Below are 19,368 nucleotides of genomic sequence, written 5' to 3' on the forward strand. Positions count from 1 at the left end.
ACCTGTCTCTCCACCTCCGGGGCAGTGGGTTTCCCTGGTGTCCTCCCCTCTCCTACAGATCCAAGGATAGTTGTTGATTTTTCAGTCTGTTTAAATTTATTTGTTAGGCTGGAGTGGTGACTTCCAATATCCTTACATATGGAATTGAAAACTGGAAGTGGTCATCTCCATTGTACAAATGAGAACTTAGTCTGAAAGATAGTAAGTGATGCCCGAGTCACATGTAGTATAAGCTTTAGAAATGGCCATTTCTAAATGGTTCTCTGCCCTGACCAGAGCTAAGAGTGAGTCGACTTTCCATCATGCAACCGACTCAGAAATAAATTTGTGTGGCATGTGCGTAACATGTGTCATGTTTCTTTCACAACCATCTTAGGTAACCTTGGGCAAAGTTACTTGACCTTTGTTCGCCTCTTTCCTTCATCTGTAAAATGGGAATGATAACATTTCTTATAGGATTAATATACATATAGAATCGGTGGAGAAGGGCACCTGAGTGGCTTGGTAGTTGAGCGTCTGCCTTTGGCTTAGGTCATGTTCCTGGGGTCCTGCGATCAAGTCCCTCATGGCACTCCCCACAGGGAACCTACTTCTTCCTCTGCCTATGTCTCTGCCTCTCTCTCTCTGAGTCTCTCATGAATAAATAAATAAAATCTTAAAAAAAAATCTGTGGGAGAATCCACAGCACAAATTTAGAGCTCAGTTAATGCTACTATTAGGAGGAGGCAGAGGAGTAATTTTAACCTTGACTCTGTCCTTTCTCTTTGCCCTGTTCTGGCTATCACTAGTCCCCACATGTCCTTCTCTCACAACTCTCTGTGGATTTTATCTTTGCTCATTGGTGCAGTTCTTTTTCCTGTTGCAGGAAATGCAAACGTTGCAGCATTTTCCATTGGAGTAATCTCCTGAACCAAAGGAGAATTCTTGTGTGTTGGATTGAACTACCATTACCAATGATCTTCTTTAGGTCTAAATGGCTTGTTTTTGAAACATAACCCCAGGTTCCTGAACAGATGTTGTTTTCTTCTGAGAATAAATTCGGGTCAGACATTTTGTCATTAATGCTCAATATCTATAAATGCAACCAGGGGAGCTGCCCATGCAGACTTCTTACCCGTATCGTTAGGAATTGCCATAGAATCTTACTGCAGAATCTGACCAATGACAAGCATAGAGGCATTTTCCTGTCATTTTCTGATGGTCTTGGCTTAATTACTGTATTACTGTATCAAGGCCTGCCTTTAACTATTTAGAACTAATTTAACAGTCCCACATGAATAGCTAAAGTGTCATCACAGAAATTCCTTTGTCATATCCCCAAGGAATGTGGTTTTGTCTTTTATATATTTTAAAAAAATTTTTCTGCGAGACAATGATAGGTTTTTGTTTTGTTTTGTTTTTGTGTCTTGTGGTCTTTTTTTTAGACCTAGAGGGAAATACTGGGACCTCTTTTCCATAGAATAGTGTTGAGTGAATGAGCCACGAATACTTTGCATTAAGTTACGGTTCTTAACATCAATAAAAGGTTATGGGACAAAAGAAAATTAAGGAAGACAAAATCAAGAGGAAATTAAGAACAGAAAGGTGTGATGGCAAGAACTGGGACAGATGATTACATAATATAAAATGAGGACAATACAGGTGATGGGTTCAGCAATGAAAATCATCTTGGCTGTACATCTGCAAAGGAATCTAATACAATCCAGCAGCAAAGCCATGAAAATCTAGGCTTCTGGGGTGGCGGGGAAGTGGAGGGAGGAAGGAAGTATTTAATTTTATAAGAATGGAACTAATCAGAGAGTAACATTTTATTGGCATTGAAGGGAAAGAAGCCCCTCGATTACACCTGGAAATTGTTATCTTTTGTCCATAGTGTGGGGTCTACAAATCCCCGTATATCTTACTGTGGGAGACAGAGAACAATTCCAGGGTATTGGCAGAGAATTGCAACAGGCCATTTTGCTAAAGCATACAGAACACTTAGCAAAAGTTATAGAACCAGAGACTATAATGTCTCTGACATCTCAAATTTGCGCAATTGTAAACAGAGGGGCTCAGAATAACTTGTGGTTAGATATGAATTCTTTGGGAGGCAGACATAATACAATCTGTTCCCACCAGATTGGGACTTGCTGATTCATTCATTTATTCAATCAGCAGATGTGTATTGGGACCTGCAATATGCCAGCTACTGCACTAGGATCTATAGAGTCCTTGGCTGCGTGGGGAGAATTCAGGAACTCAGATTTGGTCTCTGGACCTCACATAATGGCATAAATTTGACTCCTCAACACTCAAGGGTAAGAAATGCCACTTGTATTTATTTTCCAAATCCAGTAGGATCAATTCAGGCAATCTCACTTTTGTGGCCCAGCCTGCCCAGCAAGAAACAAAATCTTCAGATTTGGGAGATCTTTTTCCACTCCAGGGTTAGGAAAATATTCCAGGGGCTCTTCTCAGTGCAGAAGACTTGGGAAGGACACCCTTGAGTTTAGTCCCGTCTCAGGTCATGAGGTGTCTTGAGGGTGATTACTTTCAGATAAACCCGGGCTGTGGCTCTTACTGGTCCATGCTCTAACATCCCTGAGCTGCCACAAAAGAGGGCATGTCATTTTGGGGCTGGGAGTGTCAGGCGAGAGGGCATCTGCCCTTTGTGGAAATAACCCCCAAACTGCTTTCTCCATCTTTTATCCCAGGGAAAGCCACCTGCCTCCTCTTAATTCTCAATGTCTGGTTTTGGGGTTAATTTTTCTTTTTGAGAAAATAATAGCTCTGTGTGCCAGACAGTAGAATCTCACGTGCAGGAATGAAGGTGAGACTGAGCTGACCCCATGGGATGCCAATCGCCTAAGTCAGGCTGTCAGTGGAGCCCCCTGGAGTTGTTCAGTGCAGCGAACCTGACAAAACACTTTTTTGGCCCTGCAGCAACAGGAGCAAAGCCTAATACTGTTTTACTAAGCTGTCGTGGCACAAGCACCTACTATGTGCTATGGACTTTATGTACATTATTTCTAATCCTCAAAATGACCTTTTCCATTTTAAAATGAAGACTCAAACTCTAGGTAAGTGCATTGACTGCGAAGGCACAGCATGTAGGTTGAGAGCTGTTAGTTAACTCAGGCACGTTTATTTTATTTAGGGGCTCCTGTCAGTTTTCTGCATTTAGTGTCATTAGTTGGGAGAGGGGGATCCAATTGCTCTCCCCAAATCAATGTATCCAACGTACATCTAAACTAAACCTCTCTCTTCTGAAAGAAACTCAAATACTGTTTTCTGTATAATGCTGACGTTGGGGAAGAGCAGGTCTTTTCTTTAGATTGTATATTCTGTTTCTTTTGTGGGGATCTTGCCCACTTTCCAGGGGATAAAACGTGAAAGCTTGCCTCCTTTTTGAGTAAGAGAGGGATAAATGCCTTAGTGTAGCCTAATATAAACTATAAATTAGTAAATTACATGTATTATCTTGTCATTACTGAAAAGTTCCTATTTTCTCCTAGCTGAAATTATTTTTTTTAAGATTTTATTTATTTATTCATGAGAGACACAGAGACAGAGACAGAGGCAGAGGGAGAAGCGGGCTCCCTGTGTGTGTGTGTGGGGGGGGCGGGCAATGCAGGACTCCATCCCAGGACCCGGGATCACGCCCTGAACCAAAGGCAGACGCTCAACCACTGAACCACCTGGGCATCCCTAGCTGAAAATTCTTTGAAGTCAAATCCTTTTGAAGCAAACTCCTTTGGTTCCCCCTTTGAGATGTGGCTTAAACTACACTTATCCTCCAGGAAAAAGAATACATTATTATTGCTAAAGTGTCAATTTCGTTTAGACCTAAAAATTAATATCCATTGATTTGACAAAAAGTTTGATTTCCAGTTGATCAATGGGACAAAACCTTTGAAATGGGGACTAACTAGATTTCCCATTGTTTGGTCATATTAATCATGACGCCTGGGACGCCTGGGGAGCTCAGTGGTTGAGCCTCTGTCTTTGGCTCAGGGCGTGATCCTGGGGTCCTGGGATCGAGTCCTGCATTGGGCTCCCCGCAGGGAGCCTGCTTCTCCCTCTGCCTATGTCTCTGCCTCTCTCTCTGTGTCTCTCATGAATAAATAAATAAATTTTTAAAAAAATTATGACGACTTTGTTCCAGAGAAGCTAATCTGTTCCCTTTTTATGCAGTATGTTATGACCATCTCATCCAAACATTAAAACCAAATACATTGTGTACCATTGATTTTTGGTCCTTTTTCAAGTGCCAGGGACAGTCCGAGATGTATTTTGAATCCCAAAATATTGATTTTAGATATGGTCATGGTGAATGATCAGAAGGGCAAATACGTTTAATCTCATGTCCACTCTATTGGGCTGATAGTGGTAACCCACACTGCGGTGTTGAGGAGGATTCCGAAGCTGTGTCTGGGCTCAGTGGGAAAAATGGATCAATTATACCTATCACAGAAGCTACATGGGGGGTGGGGGGGTAATGGCACAATTGCATCCTTGTTTCTTGGGATTGGATCGCAAAGTATTTGAGATCAGAAATTATCAGGGAAATCAGGGCCGTAGAAACAAATGGTAGGTCTTTTCTTGGAAGTCAATATTTTGCAGTTTGTGAATAGAACTGCAGAGACACAGAAGGCATGAGAGAAGCAAATGATGCATACGTGGAGGCTGTTGGGGCTGGTGGCAGGCCTGGGTCCTCCCTGCTTTACCCACAGAAGGTTCTATGCATTGAAAGCATGGTAATAGTGGATGAAAGATGGTAGTGATATGGAAGGGGTGAGTGGAGAAGGAGCTCTGAAACTCTCTGTTCTTTTGTTCTAGAAATTGTTCTGACACTGGTTGAAGGATGCCAAGAAAGGCCAACCGTGAAACTAAAATATCCAACACATTTAAGCTTTTCCCTTTTTTGGTTTTTGACTCAGATATCCATACTACCAGAACTGATTGATGTTTTTGATTATTGATTATTCTGGAGTATTGATATTTTTGGTTCCAAATCATAATTTATGCAGAAAATTCTAAGGTTATCAAAACCATCTTTTACCTTGTGTTGTGTCTCTAAAAGTATGAGCTAAGATTAAACTTTTTATAAGGGAGGAAACTATTTTTTTTTATTTTTAATAGGTGTTTCTAAATTATGTAAGTGCAAAAACAGTAATAAAGTTTTATTTGGTATCACATGATATTTTTTGCACCCTTAAATTTCAACCACTTGAATTGCTTGAATAAATTACTTTAGCAAATAATCAGACCATAACGTTCTAATTATTGTTAGTGCTTTACAAATAAACCATATAAATGCCTGACATTTCCAACTTTGAAAAATGCCTGAGGACAGCTGAACATATGGTCTATAAATTCACTTACTGGTTGAAAACCCAGGCCGTCCCTTTAAGGCCTGCAATTGTTGTTGTTGTTGTTTTTTCCAGTATGTGATACACATTTCATAATTAGCAAAATGAGGCAATATGTGTTTGATACTACAATAACTTGTCTTCTCAATGATAGATAAAAATATCACACAGGTCTTTGGAGAGGGTAATAGCACCGAAAGGAGTGAAAATTTTGCTCGTGGTGCAGGTTTGCAGATAACATATCAGTAAACAGTTGGCGGGTCTCTCAGTGACAGCAACATGTCTAAGTAAAAATGAAAACTCCATCTTGGGGATTTATCTTATTATTTTTTTTGTTTCTTCTTTTTATCTACATTCAATTAACATATAGTGTATTGCTGGTTTCAGAGGTAGAGGTCAGTCATTCATCAGTCTTATATAACACCCAGTGCTCATCACATCACGTGCCCTCCTTAATGCCCATCACTCAGATGTCCCAACCCCTCCTCCTCCTCCCCTCCAGTGACCCTCAGTTTGTTTCCTATGGTTAAGAGTCTCTTATGATTTGTCTACCTCTCTGATTTTGTCTTGTTTTTATTCTTCCCTGGTTTGTTTCTCTTAGTAACCAGAATCATGCTGTATGTACTGTTCTGTGATGTGCTCGTTGGAGATATTCTCAGCCTAGCACATTCCTTTTCTCCATTATATTTTCCACAGAGTTAGTGTCACTATTTGGCTTGCTTCATTCTGCTGTTACAACTATGCCCAGTGCTCAAGTTGGTGATTTATCTTATGATGCACATACCTGATTTCAACAGAGAAGATTGCAAAGCAAAAAGCATAATTGGACAACACATCATTTCTTCGAGAAGATCACTGAGCATCACCTAGTTGGGTGTTTTCCAAGATATATAGTTTGAGACCCACTGTAAGAAATGCATTTTATATTACAATACAGAGAGGACTAAGTACTTACATATGTATGGGCATGTGTTGTGTCTGGGTGCACACACACACACACACACACACACGAAACAAAGGTTTACTTAAAAATACTTCTCCTTACTATCTGTGTCTATATGTGGTGTCTTACGTTTTTTTCCCATTTTTAAAAATATTTTATTTATTTATTCATGAGAGACACACAGAGAAGGGCAGAGACACAGGCAGAGGAAGAAGCACAGTCCATGCAAGGAGACCGATCACCAGGACTCCAGGATCATGCCCTGAGCTACAGGCAGACAGACACTCAACCGCTGAACCACCCAGGCATCCCTATTTTTTCCCATTTTTTAAAAGAAAGTGGTTGCAATTGACCAAATCAATTTCACAACCCCCTAATGGGTTGCTATCTGTTTTCCCTAAAGTGAAAAACAATTGGACTCAGTGATTTGAAATCTTATTTTTCACTGACCAATTATTTTGGTGTCAGAAAAGTGCAGTTTGGGTGTAGTTCTCATATTTGAATTATAGTGTGATTAAATCCAGTAGTTCGGAATGAGAGTTCCATGAAGCTGGAAGAAGTTCGAAATCAGAGTTCAAATTTTGGCTTCAGTCACTTGCCTTGTGTGTGCAGCCAGTTGAGGATTGGTTTTCAGGGACACAACACGAGGTAAAAGATGGTTTTGATAATCTTAGAATTTTCTGCATAAATTATGATTTGGAACCAAAAATATCAATACTGTATTAGAACACAGATTCTGTAGTCAGACACCATGGGTCTGAATCCTGGCTCATGCTGGCTATGTGAGTGAGCAGGGAGTGTGAGTGAGCAATTTAACTTCTTTGGTCCTCAGTGTTCTCATGTGCAAGATGGAAATACTATTACCCCTTTTTAACGTTTCTTGACAACGTAATATAAAGCGAATAGAGTAAGTACTCAGTAAATATGAGCTATCATTATTGAAAAGTCCCATGAAGAATATCAGAGTCAAGAAGCTGTTTTCAAGTAGCTGTGTCTCTAATTTCATAGGGTCAAGATAAAGATAGCTATTGGCTGATGTTTATGGTGTACTTGCCACGTACCTAACAATGTGCAAAGCACTTTATGGGCCTTTAACCTTTACAACGTTGAATCCCCATTTGATCCTCCCACAGTGTAACAAGGAAAGCAAAGCATTGTTATTCCCATTTTGTCAATGGAGAAGCTGAAGCTGAGAGCGCTCAAGTAACAGAGTTGGTAAATGAGGTTGGTGAGCTGGGGTTCTAACTTAGGTGTGTCTGACTCAACCCCATTAGTCGGCTTTGGTTCTGTTTCCACTCTGTAGCCACAGAACTCACTCTTTCACTTCTTTAATGTCTCTGTTCGATTTTACTTTTATCTGCCCTCTGTGAAACAGCAACCCCCTCCCTCTCCCCACACGTCCTGTCTGCAGCACCCTGCCAGTTCAGTGGCAAACTGAATTCATTGCCATTCAATGGTAAATTGAATACCATTTACACTTTGTGTTTGCTTGCTCATTTCCTGACTATCTCCTACTGAAACAAAAGCTCCACACAGGCAGCAAGTGCCTTGGTGTTATATAAATACAATATATTGTATAAATGCAATATGAATACTGCTGTATTCCCTGCACCCATAATGGTATCCTGGGCACATACTATATATATGCTCAATAAATATTTATTGCTGAATGAATAAATGAATTAATTGAGGTAAAGGAAACAGAAATAAGTTGTGGGAAACTTGTTATTAGCAAAACTTTATAGACAAACTTCATTGTTTTTTGATTTGTTTTGCAATAGCCATCTTTTTAATATTTAATATTTGGAATATTCTAGGAGTCATTGTTTCTCCTAGGAAGAATTAGGGAAGCTCAGTCCACACAGTGGCCTTTCCCTCTACTTAATTTCACTCAGCTCATTGCAAATGTACCAGGAAAGTGATGTTAGGGTTTGCAATAAAGGCATAGTTGAGAAAGAGGAGGAAAGGATCTGAAACCCTCGGCTGCACTATCTGTACTATCCACCAGATGGTGCTCCTACCCCAGAGAAGTTGGGTTTTGTAGTTTCCCAGTTAATTCCCGTGACCTGTGTTTTTCTCGGTTTGTCTTTTTAATTTGATTGTGCTTGTCTCGGCCTCTACTTGATTGTGCTTGTCTCGGCCTCTACTTGTTTCTTGGAATTTTTGTTCTATGTTTTCATCTCTCTTTCTATCCTGCTGTTGCAATGAACAGACCAACTGGGTTTTAGTGAATGATGTACTTTTTTTTGGTTTGTTTTTTGGAGTTTCCGCATTACACAGCTGATCAGATCACCATGCTATTGATTGATCAAACGCTAATTCTCTGTGGGGTGGGGGTTTTCTGTGTCCTATCCGTCCGGACTGAGAGAAACTTGACATCAAGGTAGGTGATTTTTTAGCCTACATATAGCCACTGTAATCCCATTACAGCCACCATAATCCCATTATAAAGCATGATTTAATTACACAGAATACTCGAACTGGGTGAGATCATTATTATGATTTTCATTTTTACACCAAAAGTCTGACAAGGGGTAGTTCTCCTATAACAGATAGTTTGGGTTCTGTTCTCAATACCCAAGTCATAAAGGACTCTCTTGTCCAACTGTTTGAATGGTGTTTAAGTTTAATTAGTGGATTAAATTTTTTTTTTTTTTTTTTTTAAGATTGGGACTAAACTAAAATAACATGGCTGGGTAAGCAGGGGACAAGCCAATCATCTGGTTGTTACTAGAAATGGCAATTTTTTCCACTAACATGACTGATTTGGGGCCCAGTTGTTTTAGAGTCGGCTTGACCTGGTCTGAGTGACTCTTCTCACCCCAGGACTCAGTTAACTGCCCTCCTAATGGGATGCCAGCGCGCATACCACCTGCCCTGGGCATTAGCTGCTCTTCAGATGGCTCTGTGCTCCAAGAAGCTGCACGGAGCCAACTGCCAGCTGCGTGTTCATGAGGTGCTGCTGTGTGTGAGCCAATCCCTGCACCTGGAGGCTGCACAGATGCTGCTGCAAAATGTTGGAAATCCCATGTAAAAGTTGCACTTAAAAAAAAATACCAGTCTATGAACCTTTAACAGTATATTACCTCTTAGGGTTTGAAACCCCAAGTAGAAACAATATTTCTTTGCCCAAATTATTATGCTTTGCAAACTTTAGGGGGGAGGAAGGACCCAGTAATGAAAGATAAAACATCAAGCCATATAAAAGGTTATGTAGCAGTGAATTGCAGGATGCATTGGGATTGCTTTAACAACATGGGATGGGGTGCATTTTACACTGGGCTCAATCAAGCAGGAGGCTTAGAGTGCGCATATGGGAATTCAGGAATGCAATATCCATGATTATAACTGGAAGATGAGACAACTCTTTTTTTAAAAAAAAAAAGATGGTATTGATTGATTGATTGAGAGTGAGTGAGAGAGAGGACACTAGCAGGGGGAGAGGCAGAGAGAGAGAGGGGGAGAAACAGACTCCCTCTGAGCTTCCCACACTCTGAGGAAGAGCTCCAAACCTGTAAACAGAGGACGTGAGGTTGGCATCTGACCTGTCCTTACCATGGACCCACATCTCCCTCCCACTGAGCAGGGAGCTTGGTGTGGGGCTCATTCTGGGCCCCATCCCAGGACTCAGGATCACCACCTGAACCCACGACCATGCTTAACCCAGGCGCCCCAGATGAGACAACCCTTGACATGGAAACTACTCAGCAGTTTGGTTGGTTCCATTCTGCTCAAAGCAACTCATTTCAATTCAGTTTCATTCTATTATATTCGGCCAATCCATCTGCATAGGTGTTCATGCCCACGGCCTGTGTTCTGGGCACCGAGGCGATGTGGAGGGCTGTCCCTGCTGGGGCTGGCTTCCCTCCAGATCTGCTCTCTCTTCTCTTCCACTCGCACTGGGCCCCAGAAACCTGGCCCAGGTAGACCACATCCTTGCAAGTCCAAGTGCTGTGGCTTTGCACTGTTTGCTAGTGGCAGACGCTGGCAGGAGTTGGCAGGGCAGGAGGGAGCATTAGGCGTTCTGGCCCCCTGACCCCCTGACCCCTTCCTGAGCCCCCATTCCCATCAGCGTGGCTCCTGCTCAGGCATCCTTCTCCATATGGCCTTTCCTCTGAGTAGATCCTGACTGGGGCTCCCTCTCCTTCCCCATTATGCCCCCCACCATGTCCCTGTCCTCAGACGCTGTGCCTCCCTTGTTCTTTCCTTGAGCTGTGCCCACTGTTTGGAAAATACTCCTCTTCCTCAACTTGTTTGGCTTATTCAGCTTGTGTCCTACAGAGAACCCAGCAGATGCCTTTAAGCAGCATTAAGCCCAAACTCAGTCTGAGTTTGTGAATTCACTTATATTTAAGCATTTATCATGGGGCACGTGAGTAGGTGCCAGGTCTGGGGGTATGAGCCCCGTCGCCATGGCAGATACAATTCCAACTCTCCATGAAAGCACAGAAATTAAATAAGGGATTGCAAAGTATGCAACAGGTGTGTGACAGGTAAGGAAAGACTACCTGGGGACCTTTTCTTGCCTCAGGGTGGCGGCCTCCCTGAGGGAGTGAGGCTTGACTTGAAATATAAAGAATGAGCAGGGATTGATTGGGTGAAGGATGGAGGCAAGTGTGGGGGCCCTGGGGATGGTGGAGAGTGTGCCAGAGCAAGGGGATGCACACTCGAAGACCAAATACAAGGAGTGGAGCCCCCTGGAGGGGGGGTGAACATTCGTCATGGCAAGGCTGAAGACATGGTGGGGGGAGATGTTGGTCCAGGGTAAGGACAGGCCAGATGCCAACCTCACATCTTCTGTCAATAGGTTTGGAGTTCATCCTAAGAATGTGAGAGGTCCTGGAAAAATTTTGAGGCAACAGGGTGTAAGTTTTAGACGGTGTCCTCTGGCTGCAGGTGGAGAATGGAGGGAGGGAGTGGGAGGCAGAGCACTGGGGATAAAAAGCTCATGGGGCAGAAATTGAGAGAAAGAGCTTCCCCTTGTTCTGGCTCCCTTACTCAGCTCCCATGATGGCTAAGGCCCGGAGGCCTCACTTAGTTGCTCTGGTAGAAGCCCGGGCTGGGCAAGGAGCTCAGGGGAAGCATCGGAGGAATGAGTGAGAAGGGGGTGGAAGAAGTGGATGCACAGCCAAACCCTGCGAATCAGAGAGCCAGGCGAGGAGGGATCTGCAGTGCACTCCACGCAGGGCTGCGCCGGCAAAGCTGGGAGAGCCACAAAGTGCGGCTTGGACCTGCCAGTCAGTCTTGGTCCCTCCTTCCTTTTCCTTCCTTCCTTCCTCCCTCCCTTCCTTCCTTCCTTCCTTCCTTCCTTCCTTCCTTCCTTTCCTTTCCTTTCCTTCCTTTTATCTATCTATCTATCTATCTATCATCTATCTATCATCTATCTATCTATCATTTATGTATCTATCATCATCTTTGTCCTTTAAAGAAAAAGAGCTAGGTCCAAAAGAGGGAGAGCAGGTAAATGCCCCAGAAGCCAAGCCAACCAGGCTCCATCCCCACTCCAACTTAGAGAAAATGCAGACCATGGCCCCCTCTCCATCTGAGGTAGGACACTGCCTGGTGTTGGATCCAGGGAGAGCACTGAATCAGGGGAGAAATTCTGTTTTAAAATGAGAAGACCACGGTGGCTGGGTTGCTCAGTCGGTTGAGCGTCTGACTCTTGATTTCAGCTCAGGTCATGATCTCAGGGTCATGAGATTGAGCCCAGCTCTGGGATCTGTGCTCATGGAGGGAGTCCGCTTGAGATTTTCTCTCCCTCTGACTCTGCCCTCCCTTCCACCACACTCATTCCCTCTCTCTCTCTCAAATAAATAAATAAATAAATAATCCATTAACAAAAATAAATAAAATGAAAGGACCGAGTTTTCAAATAACTGAAAGTGTTCAGAAATTGTAGACCTATGCCTAGGGTGTCAAAATGGAGGGAAAGGGGAGATTTCACAGATGAGAACAGAATGGTTTCTTGTTTATACCCCACTGAGTTTGAACTTCTCAGTACACACACACACACACACACATATACTCAAATACATATAAACTTAAATATGCCTACATTTCAAAAAATTTATTTATATGTGTGCAAGCCTATAAACATACACATAAAAGTAGCAGTGTGTGTATATATGTGTGAATACACACATTTTCCTGTAGGTATTCATTGTAAAAACTCAGAACATATAGATATATATAAAAGAAGAAGACAGGGATGCCTGGGTGGCTCAGTGGTTGAGCGTCTGCCCCCAGCTCAGGGCATGATCCTGGGGTCCTGGGATCAAGTCCTGCATCAGGCTCCCTGCATGGAGCCTGCTTCTCCCTCTGCCTGTGTCTGTCGCTCTCCTCTGTGTCTCTTATGAATCAATAAATAAAATCTTAAAAGAAAAAAAAGACAAAAATGATCCTGTCACCCAATAACTGCATCACATTTTTATCATATAAGTGTATTTTAAGACTCTTCCCCATGGAGACACGTCATACAGACATCACTTAAGACATTGGGTACAAATTCCTCAAGTGTTCACTATGCTGTCTCCGTGCCCTTGACTGCTTACCCTGTTGTAATGGTATTGATGCTTCTTCAGAAACTTTTATCAGTGTAGTGAGTAAGAAATAGAAGTTTGTATTTCCTCAATTTGTATTTATTATAGGAATACCTACATTTTTAATTAGATGTGTTCTGCCTATATATATATTATTATATATATATAATCTCTCCTCTGATCTATTTGCAACTGTTGCATATATTTAAAAAATTGAAGTGTTGATTTCTTTTTGTTTTAGGAGAAATATTTTTTTGTATAATTTTTTATTGGAGTTCAATTTGCCAACATATAGCATAACACCCAGTGCTCATCCCACCAAGTGCCCCCCTCAGTGCCTGTCACCCAGTCACCCAGTCCCCCCCGCCCACCTCCCCTTCCACTACCCCTTGTTCATTTCCCGGAGTTAGGAGTCTCTCATGTTCTGTCTCTCTCTCTGATATTTAGGAGAAATATTTATATACTAAAACCATTTACCTTGCATCGTGTATTTTGGAAATATTTTTCCTGTTTGTCTTTGAACTCAATTTATAGTAGTTTCTGTGCTACAGATGGTTTTAATTGGTATGCAGTCAAACGTATCAATAATTTCTTTTGAGATGCTTTCTTTGTTTTTCTGCTTAGAAAGGCTTTCCTCACTCTGAGAGCAGAAGAATCTTGCTTATATTTTGTTGTACTTGGTTTATTGTTTTATTTTTAAGCATTAAACCCTTTAATCTACACTGAATTAATATTGATTTATGTTCAGTAGTAGGGGTCTGCTCCCCTCACAGTTAAACCAATTACCAAGTAACGTTTACTGAAAATTCATTCTGATTTAAATCCATTAATGGTCTCTGGCACCCCCCCACCCCCCCACCCCACTCCCCTGCCATTGCAGAGAATCGCTATGATATAGGGTGTAGGACACAGACTTTACGGTCAAACTCCTTTCTCTGGGAGCTTCCGTGGTCTTTCTCACCTTTTGTAATTTGCTGGTTGAGAACAGAACAATTTACTTAACATGCTCAGTTACTTCCTAGGGTTAAAGTATTTTAGGAGGGCCATGAAGAGGATTAATAGAGATACGACATCTATAGTGCTTCATTTGTAAGCATCAAAACATTTAGTTGTATCCTTTTGTGTTTTGTTTGCTTGAAAGCCTTCTGCATTGGACCCAGGTAATCTGAGGACTTTACAACCCCACTGGCTTTCTGAGCAGCTCACTTTACATTTTGTGTGATATAATTTCTTTCAGTTATAATTTCTTTATTTTAAAGCCTTTTTTAAAGATTTTATTTATTTATTCATGACAGACACAGAGAGAGAGAGGCAGAGACACAGGCAGAGGGAGAAGCAGGCTCCATGCAGGGAGCCTGACGCGGGACTCGATCCTGGGTCTCCAGGATCATGCCCTGGGCTGCAGGCAGGTGCTAAACAACTGAGCCACCGGGGCTGCCCTGTGTTTCAGTTGTAATTTCTTTTTTTTTTTTTCAGTTATAATTTCTGTGAACAACAGCTGCCTATGTCACAGAGTTGTTTGGTTGTTTAGTCTCAATTAAGAATGATCCTCTGTTTCTCTGTCCTCTGTTTCCCTGTTTCTCTCTCCGTGTATATATAAGTGAGCATGTACTTATATATATGTGCATACCCATATGTGTGTGTGGAGAAAGACCGATGCAGAGAGGGAGAGGGGGGGAGAAAGACAGAGGGGGACACCTGGGTGGCTCAGTGGTTGAGCATCTGCCATTGGCTCAGGATGTGATCCGGGGGTCCTGGGATGGAGTCCTGCGTCGGGCTCCATGCGAGGAGCCTGCTTCTCCCTCTGCCTAAGTCTCTGCCTCTGTGTGTGTGTCTCATGAATAAATAAATAAAATCTTTAAAAAAGAGAGAGAGATAGAGGGAGAAAGAAGGAGAGAGACAGAGAGGGAGAGAGACAGAGGGAGAGGGAGAAAGAGAGAGAGAGGAAGGAGAGAGAAGGAGATAGAGAGAGAGAGGGAAAGAGGAAGGAGAGAAAGTGCTTTAAGGCTGTAAAGTGCTACACAAATATAAGATCCATTTCTAAAGATTTCCCTGAAGGACTGGAAGCATGGGTCATCTTTAGAGGCCAGATTCTTAGTTATATCCTTGAGTTGGCTTTATTAAACTGAGAAAAATCCACCCTATTATGCAGCTGCTTGGTTTCAAGTAACAGAAATGGACTCTGGTTAACTTGTGCAAAGAGGGAATTTACTGGAAGGATATGGCATTGCTCAAGGAACAGAAAGGAGGCCGAAGAGCAAGACCTGGAGCAGCTGTCTGTACGCGTTGGGGGCAGTGGGAGGGGAAGAGCAGGAACTAATTAAATATTTTCCCTTAAACACTCCTTTCCCTGAGAAAAGATTTTGACTGTGTCTAGTTTCCTTTTTTATTTTTATTTATTTATTTTAAAGATTTTATTTATTTATTCATAGACAGAGAGAGAGAGAGAGAGAGAGAGAGAGGCAGAGACACAGGGAGAAGGAGAAGCAGGCTCCATGCAGGGAGCCCGATGTGGGACTTGATCCTGGGTCTCCAGGGTCACACCCCAGGCTGCAGGCGGCGCCAAACCGCTGCGCCACCGGGGTTGCCCTAGTTTCCTTTTTTAAATCATTGTGATCTGTATGATACATGTCATCATTTTATCATTTTTTATCATTGAAGATTTGAATTTTGTGGGGAGGACATATGTAACCTGAGCTTATGTCATATGCTTGCCCTTTGGTCAGAGATGTGTAGGGTGATTCATTGACAGTTCCCAGGCTGTGTCTGGAGAGGTCAGAAGGAACTCCCAACAGGGAAACTGGAATGACATTCCTATAAAAACAGAGTGTGACTATTGGGGGGTCCTACACGCAGCAAATGTCACAAGGCTGATCAGGCCTGTTTCCCGCTCCAGTATTAGGGCAGCCCAACAGAAGCAATAAGGAGAGGACTCGAGGGGATAGAAGCGAAAAGCTCTTCACTATTCTAGCCTAATAACGTCTCTGCCCCCAGGATGTAGCCAGCATTGCCCTTGGTCCTGACTCTATGACAGTCCCTTCTTAAGGAAGGAGGAGGTAAGTAGAGAGAGACCTATGGTGCCAATGCCTTGAGAGCCCATAGATCCCATCTTAGGGAAGATTTGGGGTTAAGATACTGGAGCCCAGGACCATGGCCACAAGCAAGTGCCAAATTCACCACTGCTGAGAAATGGCGATGGAGGAACACAATTGCTTTGTTTTAAGACTTTTCTGCTGGAGCATAATTAAATCTCCTTAAGTCTGTTTCTAAAGACAAGAAATGGAAACATGAATTCATAAGGCTGTACCTTTCTCTCTGTGCGTGTTCCTGAGGGAAGGTGATCCATTAGAAACACAGGCAGACATGCCAAGAGCAATAAAGGGGCAGGCTCTGTGGGCTAAGCAGGCTGTAGTTAAAGGCTTTCCTTGAGAATCCTGCTCATTCATTAATTCTAGCCTTGGAAGTGGGCCAAGCTGTGCGGTTTCACCGCAGCAAGGGGCAAGATCCTAATGATTAAATGTTCTTTGTTGCCTTGCATTTCACTTTTTCTAGTAATGTACTTTGAAGAATGGAAAATTGAGTTTTCAATACTTTGTTGTTTGCTCAAGCTAAATCTAGAGGTAATTGAAGCCAGTTGAAAGCCGAAGGGAACAGCCAAGGAAAAGCTTAGTGCGCAGAGGAGGCTGGAGGACTCAGGCTTGGTGCCTCAGTGGATCGTGCTGTCTCCTGTGGCACTTCTCCCTTTTTGTTGTGTTGGAAACTGTAGTTGGAATCCGAGTTTGGAGAATTGGGTTTTTCATTGGAAAATAATCCTTTTCAACTTTCTCTTTGGATCGATACTACTTTAATGGATGTAGAAGACATAGGACAAGAGTAATAAGAGATGGTTTCTCAGTGGACAGTAGTGCATCACCATTCTTTGCTTAAAAATCGTAGGAGACCAAAGTGTCCTTTTTAGTTTTTCTGGATGGCTGACCAAACCTTAATTTAATTAACTTTATATTCCTGTTTGGCCTCCATAAGGATACCTGGACCCGTTTGATGATGCCCAAATAGATCAATAATTTGAGCATATCTAACAACTCCCTGGATTAGTTCCTGGTGCAGAGTAGCTGATCTCTAAGTGCTAACGAATGAATAAATTAGGTGACTTTCCTGAAACAACTCATAAGCGTAGGGGAAAAATTCACTCAACAATGTGTGACTAAGTAAGTAAAATCTTTTAACCTAATGACCTTGTTAAAACATAATTATGATCTTGAGACTGTTTGCATATGAAAGAGAACGTATTTGTAGGTGAGAAATTATCACTCTTTTAGATCAAAGAACCATGGAGCATGGGGTCTAGTTCCTACACCAACACCTCACTGCAGGAACAAAGTTTTCCACTTCCAGCTTCTTTAGGTTTGCTTTGGCACTTGATTCACCCTGATTTCTGGTTTGGAAGAGAGTGGAGACTCTAGCAATAGCAAAACATTTCAGAGGAGAAGTTAGACTTCTCTATTCGGCTCTTTATTCAATAGCTACATTTGCAATGTTTGCAATACACAAAGCCATGTTGGACATTCCAAGCTAAGAACCTAAAATATATATAGTTACCATTACATATATTCTTCGTAAATAGCTTTACTGAGATATAATTTACATACTATAAAGTTCACCTGTTTTAAGTGTATAAATCAATGGTGTTTAGTGTCTTTATACAGTTATGCAGTCATCATCACTTTTAGAACATTTTCATCAGCCCAGAAAAGAAACCCCACAGCAGCTTGGCTCCTCGTCTCCTCCCTCCCAGGCCTAGGCTCGACTCAGTCTCTGTAGATTCAGGATATTCCTTTTAAATGGACTTGTACAACATGTGGTCTTTGTGTCTGGTTTCTTTCACTTAGCATGAAGTTTCAGAGGTCTATGTTGTACAATGTATTAGTGCTTAATTTCTTTTTATTGCTGAATAGTATTTGGTAGTGTTTATCCATTCATCAGGTGATGGATGTTTGGGTTGTTTTCACATTTGGGGTATTATGACTCCAGCTGCTATAAACATTTGTGTACATGTTTTTGCGTGGATGCATGTTTTCATTTTTTTTTGGGGGGGGTGTATATACCTAGGGATAGAATTGCTGGATCACATAGTAATCCTATATTTAATTTTTTAATAAACTTCCATAGTTACCGCACCATTTTACATTTACATTTGCTACGTTCTAGTTAAAAAAAAAATGTGAGAATCCATTGAAAGCCTTAAGGGATTTCTGAACTCATTGAAGACATAGTGTTTATCAAGACGATATTTATCAAGTGTTTAGCGCAGTGTCTATCACATCAGACTTAATCCTCATAGTAAGACTATGGAGATGGATTATTGTAAAGCCCATTTAAAAATATGAAAGCTGAGGAGTGGAGAAGTTCAGAGACCTACCTGTCCAAGGCCACACAAAAGGTGACACCCTTAATATGTGTCTGCATGACTCTAAAACTGGGCTTTTTAAAAAAATTATGTATTTATTAATGAGAGACACAGAGAGGGGCAGAGACATAGGCAGAGGGAGAAGCAGGTTCCCTGCGGAGAACCTGATGCAGGATTCGATCCCAGGACCCTGGGATCACATCCTGTGCCAAAGGCAGACGCTCAAACACTGAGCCACCCAGGCGCCCTAAAGCTGGGCTTTTGACAACTGCACTATAAAGTCCTTTACACCCTTCAGTTGTGGAAGTACAAATTGGCATCACCTCAATCATGGGTACATTTAGCTTAGGGAATGCACATTCTGGAGCCATGGGGTATGCTCTGATACTGAATCAGAATTGGACTCCACCTAGGCATTGATCTTTAGTACTGTGTTGAAAGATAGCCTGGGAGTGGTATGAGGAGATTTCTGTTTGATCACTGGGAGGGTTCTAAATGGAACAGAATAAAATGCCATATCACCTTATATCACTTACACAATCTGGCAAATACTCATGCAGACCAGGCATTATATTGTGCAATTGTGTCTAACATTCTGGGCCCTGTACTCTTCATTCAGAGCATCACTGGCTGTGATGTGTGCTGGGTGATGTATGGAATTGTTGAATCACTAGATTGTACACCAGGAACGAACAAAACACTGTATGTTAAAAAAAAAAGAGTCATTGATTTGTCCCCATTTTACAGATTGGGAAATACTGGGTCACACAGAATAAGTGCTGGAGCTGGGGTTTAAACACGTGCAACTGGTCCCAAAGCCTGAGCTCACAAGCATAATGCTGTGAAATCCTTTCAGAAGGAGAACCACTATGAAATTTCCTCTGATATAAGACTCCACCATAAAAAATTGGTCTGTGGTTACTTTGAAAATAGAGGTTTCTAAATCTATGTCCAGTAAATGCAATTTTAGTGTTTGACTTCAAAGTAGACTGTGAATAGAATTATAGCTTTTTAGTCTTGACAAATGTCACCATTTGATGGTAAAGTTTTTTGGGAGAAATATTGTGTTCCAAAAGCTACAAGTATATTAAATCTTTGTGTCAAAAGCCAAAACCTTTTCTCTCC

The 19,368-nt window shown here is 42.0% G+C and overlaps 1 pseudogene; it reads right to left on the bottom strand.

The window, feature by feature from the left end:
- LOC129502388 (synaptotagmin-17-like) overlaps positions 1-18,302 on the bottom strand; it is a 92,813-nt pseudogene extending 74,511 nt beyond the window's left edge.
- Positions 18,303-19,368: the final 1,066 nt, after the last annotated feature.

Source organism: Nyctereutes procyonoides, unplaced genomic scaffold (genome assembly GCF_905146905.1).
Source record: "Nyctereutes procyonoides isolate TBG_1078 unplaced genomic scaffold, NYPRO_anot_genome, whole genome shotgun sequence".
NCBI lineage: Eukaryota > Metazoa > Chordata > Mammalia > Carnivora > Canidae > Nyctereutes > Nyctereutes procyonoides.